Raw genomic sequence first — 14,046 nt, forward strand, 5'->3', positions numbered from 1 at the left:
ATACTATACTAAGTAGTTCCCAGTGGTTCCTAAATAGTAGTCTATTATTATGTTTTATTAGAATTTATGCAGAGAAAAGGTAGTGATTTTTTTTTCATAAAACTAATTTCTTTTCCTCTTAAAGACTATTTTTTATTATGAGAATATTCCCTTCCTGCTTTTTTCTTCTGTTAAAATGTCCTTTCTCTTATGAAATAATGGTGATCATCAGTGACGGTTGAGCTTTTATGTATCCTCTTTTGGTAAAATGAAAAGTCTGTGTTCACTCCTCTCCAGTTTATTAATTTATTCTTTCAGTTGGAAAACTTAGCTGCTTTGTGAAATCCCCAAGTCTGTAAGTCACGGCTCTAATCAGCTGGACTGAGTGAGTCCAGATCCGCTCCTTAAATAAAACCGGCTCCAAATAGCATTCGGAAAAACAGCAGAACTCTGTTATTTTTGTGTATCATATTTACTATGGAAATAGTCATTAGTTTCAAATATGTTGGTATTTGAACAAGTCATAGCCTATGGCTAACTTTTCCTTCTTTTTAGTCACTAAAAGTATAAATCAAATCGTCTTTAAATCACTAGTTAAGAGCTATGCTTAAAATTTTGTGGACCTCTTTCTAAATAGACTCTGAACTACCACTGGGTCTGAGACACGGTTGTTCCTTTCATTACGACCGACAGACAGCTGGAAAAATACTCGCACTTCCTTCTGATGTTTGATCTTCTGGTCCGGCTACTAGGAGGGTTTTGGAGATATGATTTTGATTAACCGAAACAAAATATGGTGGCTTCCTTCCCCTGGTGTAGCTTTCTCATCTGTTCCCCATCTTCCTCCTAATTTTCTAGATCAGAGAAATGTAACTTCCTGTTTAGTTTCTGGATAAAACTGAAGAGGAAAATTATAGCTTGGCGTTGAGAATCGGAAAAGGGAAAAGCTGGTAGCATCCAAAATGATATTCTTTATGGAACTTAGATTAACTCAGAATGTTATTTTTGCCATGTGAGAAACACATTACTTTCAGGTTATTCAGAATGAAAGCTGGAATTGGAAAGGAAAGAAAAGCAGCAAATGGCCTAGTGGGTTAAACATGTGCTGAGACAGTCCTCACAGTTCCAAAATGAAGGAAATACACTGGTGCTTTTACAAACCCATTGAAAACCTGCCTAACCCTATTTCTTACTGTATTTTGAAACACTTTGTTATATTACATTAGTAGACACAATTCAGAGTAATAACAACCACAATTGAGAATAATAAGAACCATTTGTAAATAAAATTAAGAGATTTTTATTTGTTTGTAAATAAAAAAGGAAATGCTAAGAACCACTTGGTTATGTGCAAATAAAAACCATTATCTCCTCACTGAATCTTGTACATCCACATTAACATTCACACAGGGAAGTTGGGTCAGGCAGATCAGATACCTGTAAGTCATTTAATTTTTTATTTCACTTCAAATTAATTTTATTGTTTACTTTCCGTGGGCCACTGAGCTAGTTAGTTACCTTTGCAGAGTGAGGGTGGGAGTGGGCAAAGCGAACAGGTGTAGGGACAGGATTGGAAGGAGGTGATATTGTAGCTACAGCCTGTTCCCAAATCTTGGCCAGTACTTATTTTTAAGTATTTTATTTTAATAATGTAGATAATTGTTGAATCACTAATGTGTACACCTGAAACCAATATAATATTGCATACTAACTATATGCCAATTAACTCAACAATCAATCAATCAATTCCCATGTAGGACACAGGTCAGTTTTGACTCCTGAGTTGCCACCTATTCAGAGCAGTTTCATTTAGTATTTCCCTAAGCACTGCAATCAGAAAATCATAGATATTAGGGCCCAGTGCCCCCATTTTCTACATGAAGACTCTGAGGAGGAAAAATAATGAAATGGTAAGTCTCAATCCCTGGGGGATAAAAAAGTATGTAATTTTTTTTTTCATTACAAGACTGAGAACAGTACAAATAACTTAAGACAGCTTACAGCAATACTATAAAAATAATTAGAAAAGTTCTCCTAATTGCAATTGAGTGTATTTTTTATATTTAAAACTCACAATTTTTTTTCTCATGATTAAAGCAAGCCATATTCATTTCTTTAATTTAGACAATACAGAAAGGCAAATAGAAGGAATAAACACCTATAATTTCACCATCTATAGATATACTTTCCATATCCTTCCATTCATTTTGTACCAAAATGAGATCATATTGTACATCCCATTTATAACTTGTTTCTTTCACATAATAGTATTATTAATAGCCTTTTTAATATTAGTAAATATTCATCTAAAACATCAGTTTGAAGCATAATAAAATTTTATTGTATGGATGTATTTTCTAATTTTTAACCAAGCCCCTGTTGTAGGATATTTTGTTATTTCAATACTTTTGTCTTTATGAATAACGCTGTAAGGAATACCCATGGACATACACCTTTGCCTACCTTGCTAATTATTCTTAGATATGGATACATTTTTAAATGTGACTTGCCAGTCATTTTTGTAAGCCTTTTGATACACATGCTATACTGCCCTTCAGAGAAGGTGTACCAATTTTCATGCATATCAGCAATGTGTGAGAGGATAGATTGTTTCTTTAAATTTGTATTGCTTTATATTTGAACTGACTGTTTATAGTTCATAATGCATGAGCAAAACCAAAAGTTTCTGTGATGACTGCCCTTGTACTGTTCACCATGTAACTTATTCACTATGTAAGAATTTGTTCTCCATGTAAGAACTTGTTCGTTATGCTTCAGAAGATTGGAGACTGACGAAAATTAGGCTTGGGGTGGATTAATGATTGTGCATTGAGCATTGACTCCCCTATACAGAATTTTATTGTTGTTAACAACCATTTGATCAATAAATATGAGAGATGCCCTAACAACAACAACCAAGAAAAAGTACACACTTCCAATTGTAAAATAAATAAGCAACCGGGATGTAATGTATAGCATAAGGAATGTAGTCAAAATATTGTAACAACTTGGTATGGTGATAGCTGGTACTTAGAATTATCATGTATATAAATGTTGAATCACTGTGTTGTACACCTGAAACTAATGTAATGTAATACTGTGTGTCAACTACCCTTCAATAAAAAATAATTATCTAAAAAAAAAAAAAAAAAATTTGTATTGCTTTAATTGACAACTAATGATAGTAAGCTTCTCTTCAAAATTGAATTTTTTTCTCTTACAAGACTAGTTTCCTGTTTATTAGGGTGTATATATCCTCTCTTACTAATTCATGAGAGCCATATATTAAATATATTTGTCTATCAAATACATTTTTCCAAATTTATCATTTGTCTTTTAATATTAATTATAGGATTTTTTGATGAATTTGTTTTTCTATAGTCAACTCTATCAATCTTTTCTTTTCCAGTTTTTGCCTTAGGTGTTTAACTTAAAAAAGCCATTCTTCCACTACCACCCCACCTAAAAGGTTATATAAATACATATATGAATTAATAAATGAACTATCACAGGTGTTTTGTCTGCAGAGCTATTGAAACTCCACTATTTTCATCTCAAGAACAATTTAGTCTATGTACTAACATAAGCATTTTACTCATAATTATGTCAACAATGTTGGCTGTGGGGATAAAGTTTTCATAGTGAGCACCATTAGGCTCACTGATTTCTTTGATTGATTTTCTCTGCAGTTAAACTATTCCTAGTTTTTAAATTTTTATTTTGCTATTTTACTGAGATTATTTTTATTATGATTAGCCCTTTTTTTATGTAAATTTACAACCAAGACTTTTTTTTGTAAGACATTTTGTCCACATCAAATTCTAACAGCAAACTGCTATCGTAGGTTTTCTTTTGCAGCCATCATTGTTAACAAGTTCAATTTTCTTGAGTCACACTGTTACACCTCTAATTTTGTCAAAATGATGTGGTTCTCCAAGCAACTTTTTATCTATTACAACTTTAACTGTATGCAGTCTGGGCCATTGTCTTGTTTAATGTTATGTGGATTGTTCCTACTAGTAATTATCATTATCAGTTGGATAAAATGTTGATACGGACCGACAACCAATGTAGGTGCAATATGCTACCCTATCACACAGGGCAACAGAGAGTACGACTCCTTTGCCAGCCCAGGGAGGGTAAGTGATGTGGCCACTTAAAATATGTCCACAAATTATTTGATATTCCCCTCAAATGATAGAGCTTGGTTCTTCTTCCCTTGAGTGTGGGCTGGAATAAAGAGACTGCACTCCATGAAGAACAGGAAAATGCCCAAGGGGCAGTACCCATAGTCTAGCCATAAAAAGCGTGCAGCTTTCTGCTTGCCCTCTCCGGGATCACTTGTCCTGGGGAAATCCTGCCGCCGTGTTGTAAGGTGCGCAAGTAGCTCATGGAGACGCCGCTCGGTGAAGAACGGAGGCCACCTGCCCGCAGGCGTGGGAGTGAGCCCTCTTGGAAGGCAGAGCCTCCGGGCCCTGGCAGGCCTGGGGAAGAAGCCGGCAGCCTCACGGGGCGCTGAGCTACAGGGGCTCAGCCCACCCGCTCCTGGGTTCCTGCCCCTCAGAAACGTGTGATCGTTTTGGGTGAATCTGTTATGCAGCGACAGTAAAGAAGATACGATAAAGAGTTGTGGGGGGGAGTCAGTAAAGAATTCCCGGAGAGGGCACCTGGGCTGTGAATTGCCGTCCATCACTAATGCCACAGCAAATGCCCTCCCTCTGCTGATGCTCTGGCGCCCGTGCCACACTCCTTTCAACCTCCCCTTTCTACCTTCCTGGCCTTATCTTGCCCCCCAGCCCCATCCTCTCTCTCTCCTTTTCTCCTCCCAGTTAGATAGCAACGGGAAGGGTTGTATAAACGATTCTCGATTTTTGGTAAGAAGGAGTAGCCTTGACGATGACACGTTACCCCCTTTAAAAAATGTTCACTTGCGTGAGTCATGTTTATATGACAGATACTCCACACCCCTCCTCCCAATCCTCCTAAAATGTTCACCCATTTTGTGCCCACTGTGGGTGGGCACCACAGGGTTTCAAAGGATAGTTTGGGAAAGAACTATTTTATGTATCACTTAGGGAATGTTTAAAGTTAGCTACAATATAAACACAGTGGTCTTGAATAGTCAAATTAGATACTTGGTTTTTATTGATGATCAGAATTCAAAGAAGGGACCCACAAGCCCTAAGTGTCTTTGGTCCAGAGGAAAATTTGCTGACAGATAGGAGGAACAACTGGAAACGCAGAAGTAAAGCCTATTTGTACTGCTTTTCAAAAAATTTGCATTTGTTGTGGTGAAATTACTCACAGAATCGTCCATTTTACTTAGAAGTCTCCTGGCCTCCGTTCTTTACCAAGTGGGCCTCTCCACAGGCTGCTTAGAGCGTCCTCACAAATGGCAGCAGGATTTGCCTGGAGCAAGTGACCCCAGAGAGAGCAATGGCTGTAAAAAACAGAGGATGCATTTGTAATGTGTGTAATAATCAGATTTTCAATGTCTTAATTCATTCCTGTCACTCACACAAATACGAGGCATTTCAGTTGCCTCTTACTTTTTTAAACTAGATTTCTTGGCAAACATTCTCTGAGCTCCGTCAGCTATAATATGTTTTGTGTCTTGAGGTAATTTCTTTCCTTCAGTAAACTGTTTTCCACCAGACACTTCCAAAGGATCATCTAAGTGGATAGTTTACCATTTCATGGAATAATTGTGTTTGAGAAAGCAATAAAACCTTAAAATATGATGAGTTATCCTCGGACCTCATGACAGCATGACTCTACACAGAACTACCTCTTCTGAAACAAAATATGTAATTACAGTCAATGTCTGAACTCATGCTTAGTCTGTAAGGTGCAGACCACGCTAACAGCCATCCCCAAACAGAATTCCAACATAAAAAAAAGAGTATCACCCCCTTAATTTTAAATCTCCTAAAAGATTAGGAATAGCATTCAATTTAGAAAAATTATACTCAGCATTGCTCCAGTTGATGAAATGCCAGGATAACCATTGTAGTTCAAAGGACTGTATTGTGTTGCCTCAGACATTCTAGGGGGACCGGATGAAATGCTGAAAAAACAATGAAGGGGACAGTCCTGCCTGGAGAAAGATGGGCCAAGTGCCCTCAAGGGCCTCGTTCAATCCTTGAGTCCTGTGACACTTCTGAGGCTGCTCACAATTGCATGGAACTTAAAAAAAATTGTTTTGCTGTTCTTTTTTTAAAAATACATTAATTATGGTAGTTTGGAACAGCTTTATGTGTTTTTCACTACTAGTTGTTTTTTTAACTGATTCTGTAGGAAGGATCCCAAGTACTTTCTCTTAGAGGAAAATTCTCTAAAAGAAAACAAATTACCACACTTCTTCCAAGCAAATGTCTTAGCTCTTCCTAGACTCCACATGGAACTAAGACTACTTTATGTAGCAAATGCTTGCCAAGAGTGTGATCGATCAAAGGTCTTACTGAAACACCCGCTTTCCTAATTGCATCTTTTTCCCAAAAAGTCTTAAAATAAAAAGTGAGAACACAACTTATGGAAGGAAAAAAATCAGGCTCTACATACAACGTGGGGTTTGTTTTACTTAGTGTGTGTTATTTTCAGAATTTGTTTTAAAAAAAAGTCCCCGGGCACAAAGTTGTATGATGAATACAGTGCTCCAGCCAAGTTATAAATTGCAGCAGAGGGAGGTTTAAATGGCACGCGTTGGGCAGGATGGCGTCTTCGCCACAGCACCACTCTGGGGGGGCAGAGTTCTCATGAGCCTTCTAGCTTCCTAACACTCCAGTGCATCACCAGCTAGACATAAGGTTCCTGGAGATGTTGGTGAAGTTCATCCGGAAAAATCAAATATTATTTTGGCACCTACATTTCATTAGGTAATAATGTGCTTTTATAGTTCAATGAACTTTAAGCTCAGTGTATTGCTCGACCTCTTTGGTTTGGCTTGTTTTCTTTCATTTCATCTTCTGTCTCTAAGCCATTAACCACCTCCTAAGTAGAAAATCAAACAACCATTAAAAACCATGGTTTACCGTTTAAATTTGATATAATTCACTTAAAAAAAAGAAAAAAGAAAGAGGAAATGCCAGCAAGCATGATGGAGCTCCTTTGTGGGTTATCATCTCATTTTAGGGCTTAATTAGAGAAGATACACCTCTCGGGTACTTTCTGTACTGAATTTTAAGAAGGTGTTACAGAGAATGGTCTTCTGGAAAAGCAGAAATGAAAATAGTGTTAAGAATGGATTCGGACAATGGTTTTCCACTCTCCACATTTACTTCCCTATGCTCTTTGTCTATTAAATTTCCTACAACAGAAGAAGCATGTCCCATGAGCCTTTTTAAAAAAGGCTTAAAGACATAGGAGGAAGACCATAAAGGCATCAAAGGTTAACTCACTGTTCATGTCACCACACTGCCACCACGGTCTGGAGTTCTCCTGCCCTGGGTGCTTCTCTCTCTTGCAGGCCACTCCCACCTGGCTCCCCTCCCTCCCTCTCATGGCCCGAGGAGCCCCAGGTGATGGATACCCAGAATGCAGTGACCTAGAAAGGTCCTTGCACCCAGGTGTCCTCGGGAGGGGTTCTGTCTCCAGCTCTTCACTTAACCACAGGCCAACGCACTTGACCGAGACCTGCTTTCCTCATTTTGGAACAAGGATGTGGAAGCAGACATTGGTAACTATAAAACTCTATGGCCTATGTCACATTAAATCATGTTTAGCATCTATGTCTGCCTTTTCAAATAGCTTCTATAATTGCATGAAGATGACCCACTCTATTAGTGTTCAGTTTACTCCCTTTTTGTTGGTTTTGGCCACATATTATTTTTAATTCTTTTCCTTTTTCCTCCAATTCCTGCCTCCTCTTGTTTCCATGGCAGTGTTCCTCTCTCTGTCCCTATACTCCACCCTTAGCCTATTTCACTTTCTCCCTCATCCTTCCTTCATTTTCATTAGGTACTGCTCTTCACTCTCACCCTAGTGTAACAATTCGAGAAACCACTGCTTGATTTGAAATGATTTCTTCATTTGCTGTGTTACAAGTAGAAATGCTGTTATTAAATCAATGCACATACGACATCTTTACTCAAGTTCAAAATGTTAGAATGTTATTTTTAACATCATGCAATATGTAGGTATTATATTAAGTGACTAATGCAACTATTTGAAGGTACAAATCAGACAGAATGGGTTTCACTATGTTAAAATTTTTTAATTAAAAAATTTTTCAGGCGTTCAGAAAATAAGGACTGACCACTGATCTTTGTCAAATCTGACTATTTTGCTATATTTGCTTCAAGTTTTTAAAAATAAAATGTTGCAGATGGAGTTAAAACGTTCTGTATACTCTTCCCTACCCCACTCCTCACCCTCTGCCTCCCAAGCAAGCACCATTACACACACCAAATGTTTTTTCCTTGCATCGTTTTATAATTTTATTACATATGAATGTGTAATAGATAAGATGCAGTACTGACATATATTTCTAAATTTTATATTAATGATATCATACCATCTTTCAATCAGTGTCGAGATTTACCCATGTTGACACACAGCCCAAGTGCATTCATTTGGATTGTTGTATAACAGCTTTCTTTTGTATGGATAGACTACAATTTACTTATCCATTTTACAACCAGTGGATATTTAGGTGGTTTTTAATTGTTTGTTGTTGCAAATGGTTCTAGAAAAAATATTCTTGTACCTATTTGCTTAGGCACATATGTGAGAGTTGCTGAGGGTTATAAAGATGCACATCTTCAACCTAAATATATATTTGTATATTGCTCTCAAAATCGTGCCAGTTTAAGCTTGCACTAGCAGTGTTTGAGTTTCCCCTGCTCCACAGTTGTACCAGAGCCTGACATCATCAGACTTTCACATTTTGTCCTGATCTGCTATGTGGAAAAATACCAGCTCCTATTGATTACAATTTGCATTTCTCCCATTACAAGTGAGTTTGAACATTTTTGTTTCATGTTAACTGAATTTCTCCTGTGCCTTGCCTGTCCATATCTTCTGCCCATTTTACTTTTGAGTTGTCTTTATTCTTAGACTTTTGCTTTTGAGGATTGCAGCACAGAAGCCCTAGTTTTATGTTTTATTTTGAGTTGGTTGAGGGTACATTATTTCCTTTTACCCTTCTACTGTTTCGAGACATACATATTATTTCTTTTATTTAAGTAGTTACAGTTTCAACATAACTGACAATTAACATATAAACTTCAATGTACATACTTTACATAACAAAATCTAAGGATAACACAATATCTAGTATTCTGAATATAGGCGCCTTAGAATCTATGAACTATGATAATCTTTCCCATCTAACATCCTATGTTGTTAAAGATCTCATCTCTACATTGTTTTATTCTCCCAAATTAGTTATTATTATTATTACTGCTGTTGTTTTTACAAAACAACATTTCTTTAGACTAAACCCATTGTTTACCACTGTGTTTGCTCGCCATGCATTTGTGCACTGGAGATCTTCATTCTGGAATTATTTTCCTATGGCCTTACGGACATTCCTTAATAACAGATTTTTTCAGTGAGGTTCATGGAGTGATAGATTCTCTCTATTTTTGTTTGAGAAAGTAAAAACCTTTACTTCACCCTCACACTCCAACAGTAATTACCTGGATGTAGAATTTTAGGTTGACTGTTCTTTGCAGCAGCTTGAAAATTGGTGCACTGCAGTGTGGCTTCCTTTGCTGCTGTTGAGATGTTGGCAGTTAGTCTAATTTTCATCCTTGTGTATTATTTCTTTTTTTCCTTCAGTTGCCTTGGATGTCTTTTCTTTGTCAATAATGTGTTGCATTATACAACCATGTGTATCTGTGGATTTTTATTTAACCATCTTAGGACATTTTGTGATCCCAAATCTGAGGATTCATGTCTTTCACTATTAGATAGTGACAGTTCTCAGCCCTTATCTCTTAATGTTACAGACAACTTGAGCAGTTATGTGACATACGTCTCTTAGGTTGTCTTGCATATCTTGCAGGGAGGTTTTGGTAAATGCATCTATGTGTATAAAACAGTGAGAACATTCATTTTCCTCTGATGTAAAAGCTTTAATACCTGGCACCCGTGCACCAGGTCTGTGATTCGTGATGCCTGTGATGGGCAAGCTACCATGGTGCTGCCTGCGTAAGCATCACTGTGCACAGTAGTGTCTGTGGAATCCTGGATAGATGTGCTAGTTTTGTTTTCCTGGCACACATTAAAATGATTATTAAAATGAAATAATTCATCCATGTGACAGCTGATTAAAATCATCTGATGTCATCTACATGTACTTGCGACGTCCTGGGATTGGCTGAGGCATAGCTCCCTTTAGAAGAGCAGCCAACGAGATTGACCTGCAGATAATGGAAGTCACATTTTTGAGCAAAAAAGTAATATAATTTGATGTGTCTGCTGGAAAGATCATATTAGAGAAAGAGATCATGTTCGAGAATGGAGTACCAAGGCATTGATTCTGAAAACAAGAAGACGACATGGCAACATAGTGGCACTGGGAAAACGATGAGCACTGGCGCCAGCTCCAATCGTGCCAGCCTGATGGGGACGGTGCCGGACAACTCGGGTGCTGCTCAGCCACCACTCATCAGGCTTACCGAACAGTGGGCGCAGTGAGGTACAGAAGAGGGCCTTGGGGGGAGTTATCATTAACCGGTATCGGTGAACCCCATGGGATGAGCAGGTGTTTTGTTTTTTGTTTTTGTCACAGAGAGATGTATCTGTAAGTCCTTCTCTCGGAAGGGAACTATTCTTAGCGATTAATGTTATGTTCTCTAGGCAATTTGTTATTTCTATGGTCCATATTGGAGGTGTTTTCAAACCTGCTGGTTTGGGGCAAGAGGGGGAGTCAGACTCAGGGTTAACGTAGCTTAAAGCTTCTGCAATTTTACAGGAGTGGGAAGTGTGGAAGGCTTCATTGAAAAAGAATGTAAAAACATGTTTCTTGTTCAACTTTATAAAAACATTTGACCAGGTGTGTGTGTTGCGTCTGGAAGGGCCCTGGCCAGGGTTCATGAGGATGAGCGTCCTTAAGCTGAGGCTGCATTACCTGCGTGGTAAACACAGCCCTGCTGCCGGGGAGGAGAAAGGGGGCCGGCCCCCTCCTTTCTCCAGATTCTCAATGTTTTGGAGAATTGCTTCCTAAAGTAAACAAGCACTAAACTCTAAAGAATGATTAAATAGTTCTTCACACAAAGCCACCACTGATAAATCCAAACCATACAGGGTCGGAGGGTAGAAAAACAGGCTTTGTGCTCCTGACCCGCCCTTTTCCATGAGCCCCATTCAGGCAGTAAGAGCACAGGGCTTCCCTGCTCAGATCTTCAGCTTCCCTGGTTGAAAATGCCCGCCTGTCCTAAGGAGACCCTGCTTCTTTCTCTCCACAAGCCCTCTCTGTTTTAACTCTTTTCCCTCCTGATTGTCTTTAGTTCCTTCCCATTTTCTAGAATGGGCCACTTCTTCCTAAAAAAATCAAGTCTTCTCATGTGTGTAGTAAATTGCAAAGCCTTGATGTGTCCTCCCAGGCAAGTCCTTCTTTCTTTGTCTGGATTCTCCTACTGGCTACAGAGCAGAGCGAGCCTCAGCTCACCTGGGGAGGGGAGGGGAGAGGGTAAGGGTCCCCATTCTGGATGGCAATAGGCTCTTTCCCTGAGTATCTCAAAACTTGTCTTGAAGACGCACACATCTTGTTCCAAAACCTTTCCTAAGGTCCATCAGGAGTGAGTATTTCTACCACTGAAACAACCTGAACAGCACCTGTGACCCGTCCTTCTGACCGGGCTTACCATTGCAATACCCTCTTCTATTAAACTAACCAGGAAGAGCACCCTGCCTGAATTCATCGGTGTCTCCATCAGCTCTGGAAATGTGGAAAGGCTTGGCAGGCTGGAGGTGAGAAGGGAATTAATTCACTCTTTGACTAATGTATCTGAGGTGTCCACAGAAACCTGTGGGTACAGCTGTTAGGTAACCAGTTTTAAAATGTGCATCTCCCAGAAAGAGGTCAGGGTGGCTGATAAGGCTCAGGAGCATCAGCATGTAAATGCTCCTTTAATCCGAAATAAAGATGCAATTGCCCTTACTTTGAAAAGTGTCCAGAGTGAGAAGGAGACCAGCAGAGAATGGCTGGGAACAAAAACCTGGGGGAACTGGGAAAAAAGAGGAGGAGCCTGCAAAGACAACTGGGGTCAAACCAGGAATTCAGAGATGAAGCAAAGCATGAATAAATGAATCATAGCAAACACATACTATTTACTCTGTACCAATGCTATTTTAGGTATCTTACCTGTATTCATTACATCTTACACAGCCCTGTGCGGTAGGCATTATTATTAGCTCCATTATGAAGACGATGAAATGGAGCCAGAGAAAGCTTAAATCATCTCGATTCAGGTCACAGGGCTAGTAAGGTCTGGAGCGAGGATTCACAGCCTGACAGTCTGGCTCCAGAGCCTACGTTCTTACCACTTCTCTGTATTGTCCCTTAAGAAGCTAAGCAAGGAGACAATTTCAAGAAGAAACAGTCAGTGGTTTTCTGTACGACAAAGCGGTCAAGTGAAATGAAGACAGAAATTATCCAGAGGGACTGAACAATTATGAGATCAGTAATCTCTTTTTTAACTTCAGAAAGTAATTGAGGTATAACTGACATACCACGTTATGTTAGTTTCAGTTGTATGGCATGATTTAATATTTGTATACATTGTGGAATGATCACCACCACAAATCTAGTCATATCTGTCATCCTATATAGTTACAGAAAAATGTTTTGTTCTGATGAGAACTTTTTTAAGATCTCTCAGCAACTTTCAAATATGTAGTACAGCATTATTAACTATAGTCACCATGCACCAAGACTTATTTACTTTATAGCTAGAAGTTCATACCTCTTGACCCTCTTCCCCCATGTTGCCCACCCCCATCCCCTGCCTCTGGCAACTGCCAGTCTGTTCTCTGTATCTATGAGTTTTTTTTTTTTTTAGATTCCACATGTAAGTGAGACCAAATGGTATTTGTCTGTCCTGTCTGACTTATGGTACTTAGCATAATGCCCTCAAAGTCCACCCATGTTGTCACAAATGGCAAGATTTCATTTTTTTGTGTGACTTAATGATATTTCATTGTATAAATATCTTCATCTGCACCCCAGGCCGTTCTGCCCACTCTTAACACCTGACTTTGCCCCCACCACCCAAATCCTAGCTGAGGTCAGGGCCTGGCCTCTGCACCATCAGGGAGGAAAGATCAGATGTTAGATGTGTTGCTTTAAACACTCCCAAGTAGTTTTAAACAACCCAGGGGAAAATGAAGGGCTGGCTGACTTATCTGTAAAATTAGCAAATTCAGATTCAGATGATTACAGACAATCTAGACAATTCAGCTCTGGGCTTGTTTTCCTGAATTATCCGGAGAATTAACATAGCAATTAAAACCCATCAGGAAATCTCATCCTCTTTCATTTTTCTCCATAGAGCGGTAGTTTCTCAAGATAAATTACAGCTATTTGCTTCTTTGGGGAGCAAACGTTGAGACTGTGCTCAAACTGCCCTGTGCTTTCATGGGGCATTGAAGGCTCCTTACAACTAGTGGAGAAAAAACTAGAGAACAGAAGAAAGGACACAATTTTCAGCCTTTAAAGGATGAGGAGCTTTTGTGTAAAGCCTTTCTTCACATTTTTTAAATCTTTGAAATGAATCATGATTGATTTATGGCCCAGCCATTTTATTCCCAAAGAACCGAAGCCTTGACTTCTAAATTGACAGCAATATAAAAAAGTCTTTGAGAAGCCAGTATCCTTTTACATCAGTTATTTCTGTATCTTTCCAGAAATAATTTTGCAAAGGGCTAATGACAGTCTTCAGACTTACAGAGCAGAGCAGTTCACATCATCTCATCTGGTTCTACTAATATACTTGGGAATCACGAAGAGGGAAACGAACGGTTGCTCCCGTTTCCAAAACAGAGAAAATGGCACAAAGCCCTTTCAGAAACCTGGTGCACAGATCACTGGCTGAACAGGAAACGCTCGCACGGTGGTCCCCG

Source organism: Manis pentadactyla, chromosome 9 (assembly GCF_030020395.1).
Source record: "Manis pentadactyla isolate mManPen7 chromosome 9, mManPen7.hap1, whole genome shotgun sequence".
In the NCBI taxonomy this organism is placed as follows: Eukaryota; Metazoa; Chordata; class Mammalia; order Pholidota; family Manidae; genus Manis; species Manis pentadactyla.